A 13430-nucleotide genomic window follows, 5' to 3' on the forward strand; every position below is an offset into this window, starting at 1 on the left:
GAGTACTTTTTCGAACTAGAATTCATTATATCGTACCAAACGATCTCCGTTGGATGTAGGTTGTGTGCCTGTTGGTGATTTCATTATGCAAAAATTGTCAAAGACACACAAGCAGGTTGAGTGTCATGAATTAGAGTTGAGCTTCTTATTCATCTTGCAATATTGTTTGAAAACACTACTCACAGTTAAAGAGGAAAAGAATAGCTAGTTAGCTATAGCTGCAAACTTATTTGTTAATTATGGGCAAGCAAGGAGTCAGAAAACAGAGTTTCTACTTGATGAGAGTAACGTCTTCTGTGTTTGACATGTATTGTAACTTTACAGTTCGACATTGGGGTTTATGAGAGAACCAGAATATCACTAGAAAACACAATACTCGATTCATTTGAATGCTTAGAAGCATGCCAATGCTCAAAACAAGATCTGAATGCCCAATACAACACTTGGCATCCAAATAACCAAGGAGGCAGACAAACGCCAACATCTGAATGCTAGGTAATTTACATCTGAATTTTTAAAATAGAGAGCTGAGAAACAATTATGGGATCTGAATGCTCATCAGCATTTGAATACTAAAGCATGACCGACCACAATTGTTATTGAAGAAGTAGCAACATTTTTATACCCAAGCGATCAGAAGAAAGAACATTTGAATGGTGTTGCCCTTGACATAGGGCAAAAAAACTCCATGCTTTGATCGGATCATGATAGGTCTCTAAAATTTGTAAGTGGCCTATTATTATGTTCAATAACTCAAGAACAAAAGTTTTTGAAGTATTTCTCATGAATTTTAATCAAGTTTTAAAAAACAAATTCTCTTTCTAACTTCCATGTTTCAATTTTTTAACATTAAAATCTCTTATTTATGCCTTAATGAAGTTGAGGGGCGATGGCTAAAGTGCTTAATGTGGTGAAAAAGAGAGGTTTAGAAGGTTGGAATAAGAGAGAAGTAAAGTAGAGGAAGAAAGCGAGATACAGAGAGAGCTAGAAGGAATACAAGGAAGAGGAAAGGGGGGAAGAAAGGAGAGGTGCTAGGGCACAAATTTGAAAAAGGAAAAATGGGCCAAAGAGATTTTGGAAAAAGCTTGATTGATTTTTCCTTTTACCAACACCCCTATTTATCTTTTTTCAATGCATTATTTGGGAAACTCCTTAATCAATCTGGGTTCAAGAGATCCTAGGAGATTGAGATATTATATCAATTTAGGAGTGATTATAGGAATTTAAAAGATTACATCAATTAAAGGAAATTATTTTTATTCTAAAAAGATTTTTTCTTCAAGAGAGGTTAGTTTGACTCCTTTGACCAATCACTTTTCACCTTTATGCCCTCGAGTGCCTCTTTTCTAGGAGGTAGTACCATTTTTTATTTTTTTGGGTGGTGCCACTTTCTATTTTTCTTACTTCTTCTTTTACATCTACTTCTCATTTTTCTTGGGTCTCTATCACTAAAAGAAAGAGATTGCAATAGAGATACAAATGTTTGCACCCAAAATCTTCTACAAGTTATCGGCCTAGCTTGAATGTGAGAAAACAATCTAAAGAAGGCACAAAAAAGTGACGGGTTGTTCTTACCACAAAATCCAAGTATTATTGGGATTACACCACCATTCCCATTTGAGTCAAAGTCAACAATCCTACATTGAGAGTGCCATTCAAGAAGTTGACAAAGCCAGATATGTTACACAACGTGAGAAAGGGTTATAGTACAACTATGATGGAAAATTCATACCGGACACAAATGTAAACTACAATAGTTGTTCATACTAGAATTTGCAGAAGATGCTCCACAAATGAAGACATTGTAGAGGCTACAAGAGAAGCAATTGAAAGACAAGTTGATCTCTTCTAGATCGAGAATCAACTGCAAGATCATTCTAACACTATACCTTTAACCATTCCTAACTTTCTTAGTTGACTTTGGATGCAACTTTAACTTCAAGAATCTCAATCTAGCACTAGCTTAAGTTACACATCCAGACAACACCTTTGTTAGTAATTCAAATTGCAAATGATAGTCGCATGATCTCCAAGCAATGGACATACACCAAGTTCTCTTCCATTCCTCCAAATTGTCATAATTGACATTATACTCTTAAAGCCTTGTTCTATCCCATACACCAAATGGAGGACAAGTTGGTAGTAGGAACAAAATGGCTGGAAAATTTTGAAGATTTGATGTGGAACTTCGCAGAAGGCACCCTTCTCCCTATTTCTTATGGTAAGTGTGTTTGAATCAAAAGGAAGAGTTTAAAAAAAGATCTAGTTCTAGAGCAGCATGAAGTGCATGACATCTCAAGTGATGAGCACTAAGAAGAGTTTGGGGATGAGTCACATTAGTGTAATGAAGGTTGTAAAGTTCTAGGATTCTTTTACTTCAAGCTAACTTACTTCTACTTGGACGTTGTGTGTGTGGGTGTGAATTATAAGTATGCACCTTACCATGTGTTATACATCATAAATACATAGATTGGAATATGTAGAGTGAAGGAGATTTGGTGTAACTGCTTTGATGATGAATCAATTACTTGACTTCTTGAGGGCACATGTTGCAAAAGCATAATTCCATATTATAAAGTTTTTTTCTTACAAAATGAAATAAAACTCAATATGCTTTATCCTTTCATGGAAGATTAAATTTGAAGCAATGTGAATATCTGTGTGATTATCAAAATGAAAAGTCATGAGCTTGACCATAGGAAATTCGTATTTTGAGAGTAGAGTTTTAACCCATAACGTTTTACTAACGACATGTGCATTACTCTATACTTAGCTCGTACACTGGGTTGAACAACCACATTCTATTTTTTGCTTTTCCGTGTAACTAAATTACTAACAACCAAAGTGTTGTAACCCGAAGTAGATTTTTTGTTATCTTTTGATCCAACACTATCAACATCTACAAAGCCTCAATATTAATATGCCAATGACATTTGTAAAAAGACATTATCCTAAAGCTCAAGTATCCATTTCATGACCTACCAATGAAAAACTTGGGGGTTTTGATATATTGGGGTTGATAACACTTATAGTGAAAGAAATATTTAACCTGGTCACAATAAGGTAAATTTATTTTCCTACCATTCTTTGAAACTGACCAACATCTACATTATCACCTGATCCAATACATAATTTAACATTCAAATCCATAAGAGTACCATTGGGTCAATATCCACACATATCTAGTTCTTTAAGTAAATCTAACACATAATTCTTCTCGCATAAAATAATTTCATACCTTTGAATGCAATACTTTAGTGCCAATAAACTTTTTCAACAATCCCAGGTCTTTGGTCTACAAAGTTATGCATAACCCCTTCTTTAACATGTTGAATGTCATCCAAATTACTTGTTGTTAGAATAATATTATCTACATATACAGCTATAAGTATCACCCTACCAGTACATTTTAGAAAGATAGAATAATCCACAACAGATCCATTAAATCCCAACTGAAGCACAAATTGCTGAATTTTTCAAACTAAACTAGAGAAGAATTGGTTTGGTCTATATAATAATTTTTCCAGCTTCCAACTAATTCCCTTTCAACTACAAAACCATATGGTTGATCAATATACACCTCTTCGTTAAGTTACTATAGATAAATATATTCTTCACATCAAGTTGATGAAAAGACCATTGAAAATTAATAGCCAAAAATATAAGAATGTGTATTGAGTTAAGTTTAGCCACAAGGAATTTTTTTTTCTCATAATCAATACAGTAACATTGAGTATTAGCCTTTGCTATGAGTCAAGCTATAAGTCTTGCAACATTGCTATTTATATGGTGTTTAACAGTGAAGACCCATTTACAACCGATAGTTTTTATGCTCTTAAAGAGGGGTAGATCCCATGTCTGATTTTCATATAGGGCGGTCATCTCTTCTTCTATAGTTGCTATCTACTCGGGATGTTGAAGAGCCTCCAAAAATGAATTAGGAATTGACATAGAAGAGAAGGCTACATGAAATGAACACCAACTGGGAGACAATTAATGAGATGACATAAAATTTGACAAAGGGTGAGAAGTAGAGGCTACTTGGGTTCATGACCTAGTTCCTTTATGAAGTGCAATTGTTCAATCATCATATTGTGGACCAAAAAAATGGGAGGGAAGTATGATTATTGACTTCAAAAAGATCCACAAATTCCAAAGAATGGTATTCAACCAATAATGCAATAGTCTCAGGAGGAATTGTGAGGCAACATTTCTAAGTCAGTTAGAGATGAATTTTCCAATTGCACCACATGTTAAGGCATACCTACAAAATTAGGAATTCCATGGGAAGAACATCGGCCTAGTAGAAGGGTTGATATTCACGAAATGTAACATTTATCAATACAAACAATTTTTTCAGACTTGGGTGATAACACACTTATCCTTTTTAAGCCTAGAAAAATACATTTGATAACATGAGGATCAAACTTACTTTTTCTACTATCAGATTGTGAACAAAACACACTATTGATCTAGAGTTGACTCCCATCCATATTTTGATGATAACAAAACTTAATAGTGTTGATAATTATATATTTAACATTTTCAAGGTCTGTGCCAATGAATTAGCAAACTCATCTCAAGACCTCAAGCTCAAAGACGTGTCAAATCATCTTGAAGAAGCACCTACATGAAGAATGAAGACTTGAAGACTAGAGTCTATGACATTAGAAAATCTAAAAATTCTAGCTATGTAAGAGAACAATTAACAAGACTTCAATCCAAGGTAAAACAAGAACTTTCAAATCTTTATGGAAATTAATTATTAAAACATTTTTTTCCAATGCATGTCAATGTTTTCAACTTGTTAGAAACCCTCACGATCATTTTTATCATGCTTAGAAGCCTAGTTCATAAAACTAGCAATTGGCATGATAAGTTATTATCTAGTAGTGAGCAATCATCTAAAGTGCAAATTGGCAAGCAATATAAAAAGCATGATCAATCAACTAAGTGATTGATCAATCAGATAGAATTATGCCAAAATGAGCTAAAAAACATGATCAATCATCCCCATCGATTGATCGATCCTACCTATCCAGGCATTGAAAAAATATAAGGCATTATCAATCATACCTATAATATTGATCAATTGAACAAAACCATGCCTATAAGGGACATAAAACATGAACAATCATACGTGTTCAATTTCTGGAAAAGAAGAAAACTGCATTGACTTATTGTAATATGAGTACATGAACCCCTTATTTATAATATTCCAATTATAATTAAACTACCTTTGTGCCAATTAACCCAAAGTTTAAGTCTTTCATATCTTTTCTTCAACACTCCCCCTCAAGCTAAAGTTTATAACTTCAGTTTGCAAAGAAACAGATTCTTGGTTTTCAATTTTCTTTGCCGCAAAAAAATCTTCATTGATGAAAAAACTTCATCTTTTGTGCTCCCCCTTTCTCGAATATTTTGGTCACATAAAAATTTCTATAATATGTGGAACAAAATACCTCTTTCTTGTACTTCTTCTTCTACTTGTCCCCCTCAAGATGGGGATAAAAAGGACATATAGACCCAACTTGGACAAAACACAATATGGGAGAATAAAATCACTCCTAGTCGTATGGTTATAGTCTAAAACACAATCCACTCAATTTTAAAGGCGGAAAACTAGCCTAACTTTAGGGCTTAAAAAAGATAATAACTTTTTAAGGGTAGCTCAACACACAAATCACCTCTTAGGTGAAGAATAAAAGACTTGCCTCAAGCTGAATATTAGGCACACTCCTTTACTTTTTAGGTAGTGGATCTAGACATTGTTCTGAAGTGATAAAAATACAAGATGATAAATTGAAGTAATGCTTGAAGAAAAAAACTTTAACTGGAAGGAGGCGGACTATGCAACACTCATGCTTCCAAAGTGACCTTCTTTTTGGAAACTAGGAGAGACTATAATAGTAGAACTTAATAAATTTGACCAAGAATAACTTTTTTGGGGTGATCATAATTTTTCGGAGTTAACTATGGGGAAGATATACAACCAAGTGACAAAAGCACAAAATTTGAAAATAACATTGATGCAAGATATTGCATATCTTGAACATCATAGAGTGATTAAGTTGGACCAAAACTCTCTGATTAGAAGACAAATTTGGCTTAAAAACTTTGATTTTAGGAGAAAAAAACTCAAATCACGTCAATGCTTAGAGAGATAATAAGAGAGAAAATGGGGAAAAAGGAGAGATTTTTAGCAGAACTGACCTTTTATGCTTCTGATATCAATATATCTAAAAATATAGATCAGAATCACAAATAATTTATTTTTCAAGAAACTAGACTCCAATAAATTTAATTTTATATCTAATTTTACATAAAAATATTCGTTTTTGAATCTTTTATGACTTCTTGATTCTCTTCATTCTGTATCTTCACCTTTACCGACTCCAATGTGAATATCTGCTTAAATATAGATCGTATTGATATGAAATTTTCTCCTCATGAAAGTAGACTTTAATAAATTTCATCCAACTATAATTTCTCTTCATTAAATATATTTACTTTGAGATAAATAAGCTGATATATTTTGTGTATTTATAATCTGGCCAAATTGAGTATTGTTTCTTCTTTGGCTAGCATGACCATTAACTGTTCCAAGATCGATATCTCCCTCTAGAAAATTCAGATTGAGAATTGGTTGAATATTTAAGACAATATACTTAAAGATATTTATTTGGATATATAATTCTCCCTATAAAGTCTTGTTCTTTATGGCATAAGATGACTCAAAATTTGAAACTTTCTGTTGCTACTCGAACCTTTCTTGCAGTTTGATCTTTTCTACTTTAAATATTTATTTCTCTTTTTATAAAATTTTGATTGCCAATTTTTTTTTTGCGTAGACTCGAATATCTTTTCATCAATATGTATTTTTCAATATGAAAAGCTCAGTATGAAGGTGAGAACGCCAAGAAAACAAAGGGCATTGGACCTAAAACGAGAAAAAAAATAGAATACGAACCTAAACTACTAGAGATGATAGATCAAAAAGATCACATTATCACTGTGGGTTGATCGAGTCAACTCATAGAACTTGCTTTGATAATGTTCAATTTCTTGAAAAGAGGAAAACTTCATTGACTTATTGTAATTTGAGTACATGAGCCCCCATTTATAATAGAGGAAAGTAATAGAGTCCAATTATAATTAAAGTACCCTTGTCCCAATTAGACCCAATGTCTAACATTTAATGATAAGTCCTAGCATAATTAAATAACTCAACATAAATAGAAGACTAACATAACTAAAACACCTTTAAACTTAGAATCTTCTATGAGACCTCCTTCTATGAGACTCTTGTAAGTCTCCACCATATTAATTTTGGATATTTAAGACTTTTTACTGTGAGAGTCATGTAAGAGCCTTCCATATCTTCTCTTCGACAATATGGAATCAAGTTCTACTTGAGTTCATCATTTAGATTTCATGGCATTTCAAGACAAATTGCTACTTCCAGAAGGGCAATCAACCAACTGTCCCCTTTGAGCTTAAAGGAAGAAACTATGGTTGTTGAAATTTAAAAATGAAGTTCTTCCTCCAACTAAGACATTTGCCATGTAACAAAGAATGAGCCATCTGAGCCACAAAAATTTAAAAAATAGTCACTTGATCTCGAAAGAATATATTAATTTAACTAGGGAAGCTAAAGACCAACTTAGGACAAACTCAAAGGCCACAAAATTTCCCCTATGGCCCTTGGGACTCAATGAGTTCAATAGAGTCTCCACTTATAAGACCATCAAATAAATTTGGGACAAGTTGGAAGTGACCCATGAAGGAACTACTAGAGTCAATATGACGAATTCAAATGAAAATGGGGTGAAATAATAGCTAAAATGAATTCAAGGTTTACCCACATAATCAATGAGCTAAACATACTTGAAGAAGAAACTTTCTTATATAGAATAAACGTTAAGTTCCTTAAGGTACTTTTAAATCATGTTATGAGGAAGACTATGATTCGTGAAAAATGCAAAATTTTGAACAATGAGCTTGGAAGAGCTACATGACATCCTCCTCACGTATGAGATGGAACCAGACGAAATGGATGGAGAGACACCCAAAAGAATAAGCATAAACTTAAAGCCCAAACCGGTGAAGAGTGTAGTGAATGTAGCTCTAGTGAGGTGAGTTTCATTACTAGGCATCTTCTAAAAATGTACAGAAAGGAGAAAATTTTCAGGAGATGCCAATTCAAGGGTCAAAACAAAAAATCATTTTAGAAATCTAATGTTTGTTATGAGTGTGGTAAAGTAGGACATAGAAGAAATAAGTGCCCAAACTTAGAAGGCAGAACCCCATCCACAAATATAGATCCAAAGAAGAAGAAGAAGAAAGTGTTGATCTCAACTTGGGATCCAATGGATGATGAATCTATCCACTCCGAAAAAGAAGTGAGTGATGTGGGCCTCATGGCCATAGAGAATGAAGATTCCACTACTTCGGAGAGGTAAGCGATTCTAACTATGAGAATGAAGTGAAACTTTTACTAGAAAATCTATTCATCTAAATAAATATAAGGAAAAATGCAATGCTCAATTACATGAGATTGCCAAGTGCAAGAGTGAGCTTGCTACCTTAAAGGAAGGTAATGAAAAGCCATGTGGAAAATTCTCTAAGGAAAAACAGTGTGATAGATAAACTTTCTTGTCATCAATTGAGTTTTGAGAAGACATGCATTGAACTAGAACAACAGCTCAAAACCTCATCTCACAAGTACACACCTAGGAGGAAATTTGGGAAGAACAAAAAAGATGTTGAATCAAAGTTCACTCTTGTTCCTCTATGATTGTTAGGTCAGTGCCACTATTGCAATGAATTGGGTCATTATGCCCACATTTTCCAAATTAAGAATGCAAATGGCATCAAAGAAAGATGGGTACCCAAAACAAGTGATAAGATTATGGTAACCCAAAAAACAATAGGTAAACAAACTTGGATGCCCAAATCATCTAGTGGAATAAGGGTTTTTCCAAAGGGACCCACCTTAATGGGATCTCTAAGGAATGATCTTTTTTGTGTTTGTATGTATTTCTTCAAGCCAAGACACCAAAGAATGTATGGATAATGGGTATTCGAGGCACATGACCGGTAATAAGAAGAAATTTTTAGAACTCACACTAAAAGATGAAGGTCATGTAACATTTAGAGACAATAGTAAAAGGTACAATCAAAGGAATTAGATAAGTAGGTACCTCCAACTCTTTCATATCTGAAGTCTATTATGTTGAAGGGTTGAAGCATGATTTACTTAGCATTGGTCAATTTTGTGACAAAGGAAACAAAGTATCATTTGAAATGGATGACAAATGCTTAGTAAAGAATGAGAATGATGAACTAGTTTGAGAGGCACATAGAAATAGAAATCTTCATATTGTGGACATAGTTGACTTACCCTCGACAAGTCTTGTTTGTTTACGTGCAAACATTGACGAGTCTTGGTTATGGAAGAAGAGACTAGGAGATATAAGAATAGATTCCTTGAAGAAATTAGTAAGGAAAAACCTAGTGAGAGGACTACCAATTTAGAAATTTATAAAGGAGAAACCTTATTATGTTTGCCAATTTGGAAAGAAACACAAAAACTCATTCAAAGCAAAAAAATATAGTCTCCACCTCTCAACCTCTTCAACTACTCCACATGGATTTAGTTGAACCTACTTGACCCTTGAGCTTGAATGGAAAACATCTCACCTAGTGGGTGTAGATGACTATTCTAGGTTGACATGGGTAGGTTTCCTTGCTCACAAAGGATGATGTATTTCCAGCCTTTACAAAATTATGTGTGAAAGTCCAAAAAGAACAAGGTTGTAGCATTATCAAATTTAGGAGTGGCCATGGAGCAGAATTTTAAAACTAACACTTTGAGGGATATTACACATGACATGGTATTTACCATGCATTTTCAGCTCCTCGAACTCCTCAACAAAGCGGTGTTGTTGAGAGGAAAAAACAAAAATCTAATTGAAATAGCAAGGGCTTTGCTACATGCATACAATTTGCCACATTGATTTTGGGTTGAAGTTGTAAACACAAGTTGCTATTTCATGAATAACCAAGAAGAGCCTCCTATGGAATCAAAGAATTTTAGGTTCATAGTTGATCAGTCCTTAGAAAAAATAATTGGTGACCCTCAAGGTGGAATTGGAACAAGAAGAACACTCATGAAGCTATGGTAAATAGTGTCTTCGTTTCACGATAAGAGCCCATATGCTTTACCAAAGTGGAAAAGGATGATTTCTAGATCATGGCAATGCAAGAAGAGCTAAATCAATTTGAAAGAAATCCAGTTTGGACTTTAGTACCTAGATCCAAAAATCAATAAGTCATAGGAACCAAAAGAGTTTTTTAGGAACAAAGCGAACAAAGAAAATCAAATTGAGAGAAATGAAGCTAGGTTGCCAAAGGATACAAGCAAGAAAAATGAATAGACTTTGAAGAAACATACGCACTAGTGGCAAGACTATAGGCAATTAGAATCATGTTAGCTTAAATTTGTCATAAGAAGTTTGTTAGATTTAGGATCCCATGATAGGTACTCAGCCAAGAGGGTGAGAGAGGAGAGAAAGAAGAAGAAGAGAAGAAGAAATGGACAGGAAGAAGGAGAGAAGAGAGGATGAGTCAGGAGATGGAGAGAGAGAGGGTTTGAGAGAAAAGTGTAAGGACGAATTTGAGGGAAAAGAGGGGAGACTTAATGATCTACCCCTTGCCTTGAGTTACTATTTATAGGTTATGAATGAAGGATACAATGACTACATTGCCCTTAAGGCTACAAACTTTCAAAAGGAAAAAAAACATAAGTAGATGTTCTTCATCTTCTCTATTTACACCTTTGTGGCATCCTTATGAGAAAGACACCAATTTACACCTTTTGCCATCTGTTTGACATGGGAAAGTTTTTTGCCTTAATGCCCCTTTGAGATATTTTCCAACAAAGTTCGAGTTATACTAAATGGATATAAAAAGTGCATTTTTAAATAGGTACATTCAAGAAGTAGTCTATGTAGAACAACATGAAGGATTTGAAGACATGAGCAAGCTTGCCCATGTATACAAATTGCACAATGCTTTATATAGGTTAAAACAAGCTCTTAGGATAAGGTATGAAAGACTTAGTGAATTCTTGCAGAAAAATGGATATAAAAGAGGTGTGGATAAGACTTTATTTAACAAGAACCATGATCAAAATCTAATAGGTGTCTAAATCTATATGGACGATATCATATTTGGTTCTAAAAACCCTTCACTATATCAAGAATTTGTAATGTAATGAAGAATGAATTTGATATGAGTTTAATGGGTGGATAGTGAACTTACATTCTTCGTTGGACATCAATTTATGCAAACCAAGAATGGAACTTTTATAATTCAGTCCAAGTACACCAAATGATTGCTAAAAAGATTCAATATTGAAAATTTCAAATCGATTAGCCCACCCATGAGTTCACCAATGATTGATTATTATCTGGTAACAATCGATCATCTAGTGCAAAATGACAAACAATAAAAAATATGATCGATCAACTAGTTCACCTATGATCGATTGTTATCTGGTAACAATCGATCATCTAGTGAAAAATGACAAACAATATAAAATATGATCGATCAACTAAGTCGATTGATCGATTAGATTGAACTATACCAGAATGAGCTATAAAACATGATCTATCATCCCACCAAATTGATCAATCATACCTATCCATGCATTAAAAAAATGTAAGACATGATCAATCAATCGGGTTGGATTGATGGATCAACTTAATTTTTTTAAAGGCTTGAAATTGCATTGCTCGATCGTGTTATCAATCAATAAGCCTAAGGACTCCTAAAAATATAGCTATTACACTTGATTGATCAATCATTCCTTTTTATTGATAATTATTGCGTGTGTCAGCTTTATGTAAACGACTACATAATGGCTCTTTAGGTTGAGAAAGTTATAAATACTCCACCAAACTTGCTTTAGTGCATTCGATAAGTATTTATTTGAAATCCAAGTGCATTCAATACCTTTCTCGCTTGAAAAAATCATTGAAACCCTCTTTTGAGATAAAATTGCTAGTTTTTGCAAAGCCTATCAACTCTCTCAAAGAATTCTCTTGCATCCTAGTCATTCAACCATCTCCACACTCTCTATAGTGCTGAAAGATTGGAGCCTTGGATCTCACTAGGAAAAGATTGATTCTCCCTTGTGCAAAAAGGTATAAGTTTTCCTTTATCTGTGTACTTTTCATATTTTTTCATATTTTTTAGAGGTTCATCTAGAACTTGAAATCTAGATCGAAAAGCTTGCTAGAGCTAGAATTTAACTATACAATCTTAGGGAGATTTGTAAAAATCGTGTATTGAGCATAACGTGTTGCTTAAAAGAAAACCAGAATCTCTTTTGTGTAATTTTCCAGCTAATAGAGCTTATTAATAGAATTTTCTTACTAAGGGTTCTTGAGCAGTGAATACCAATAAGAGAACATCGATAAAAAAAATTTGTGTTAAAATCTTGTGGTAATCTTGTGGTGAGCACTAAAATTTTAATTTATAATATCACAATCCACGCCCCTCTTTAGAAGCCACTTGGGCCAACAATTAATTTCAAATACCAAAATTTTCAGGAGGAAAAGAAAAATGCATTATCATCTAAGAAGAGTAATGAATATAAAGAGGTGCTATTAAGAACATAAGATGTCATATGGTTAATAAGAAAATAGGCACTTAGGACTACATACGCTTAATAGAAGTAGAGAACATTCATATACTTTAATAAAATATGAACAACGTCCAAAATATGTCTATTCTTTATTTCATTGATACCATTCTGTGTAGTGTACGAACACAATAAGTTTGAGGGACAATGTTATTTTTGTTATAAAATAAGTGAAAATCTATAGAGGTGTATTCCTTGGCATTATTAGATTAAGACACTTTAATTTAGAATTGAATTAGGGGGAAGTTATAGTATATAAAAAAATGGAAATTTTGTAGGATTTCAGATATATCTTTCATAAAAAGTAACGATGTAACTTGATTGGAATCATCTATAAAAATAATAAAATATAATTATTAATATTGACCACATTCATAAGTTCCCAAAGATTAGAACATACTAAAGAAAAAATGAGTTTCACTAAGACTTCTCAATCGAGGATAAAAACCTCTTTGATGTTCACTTAAATGGCAAATTTTACATGACAAACTAGAAATAGATTTCAGTGAAGGAACTACAGAATAAAGAGAAGACAAAGAAGGATGTCTAAATCTATTGTGCCATCGAAGAGCCTATTGTCAATAGGTGACAATTGTTGAAGTAATTTGATTGTCCAAAAGATAGAATAACACCTTGTTCATGGCATCTACAAATCACTTACTTGGTTTATAGATCCTCGAAAATACATCGATAAAGAAAAATATTACACAAATAACTAAGT

This window comes from Aristolochia californica, unplaced genomic scaffold (assembly GCF_029961685.1).
Source record: "Aristolochia californica isolate CCGP_79_NKW_82.1479 unplaced genomic scaffold, dmAriCali1.0.hap1 SCAF_14, whole genome shotgun sequence".
Classification (NCBI taxonomy): domain Eukaryota; kingdom Viridiplantae; phylum Streptophyta; class Magnoliopsida; order Piperales; family Aristolochiaceae; genus Aristolochia; species Aristolochia californica.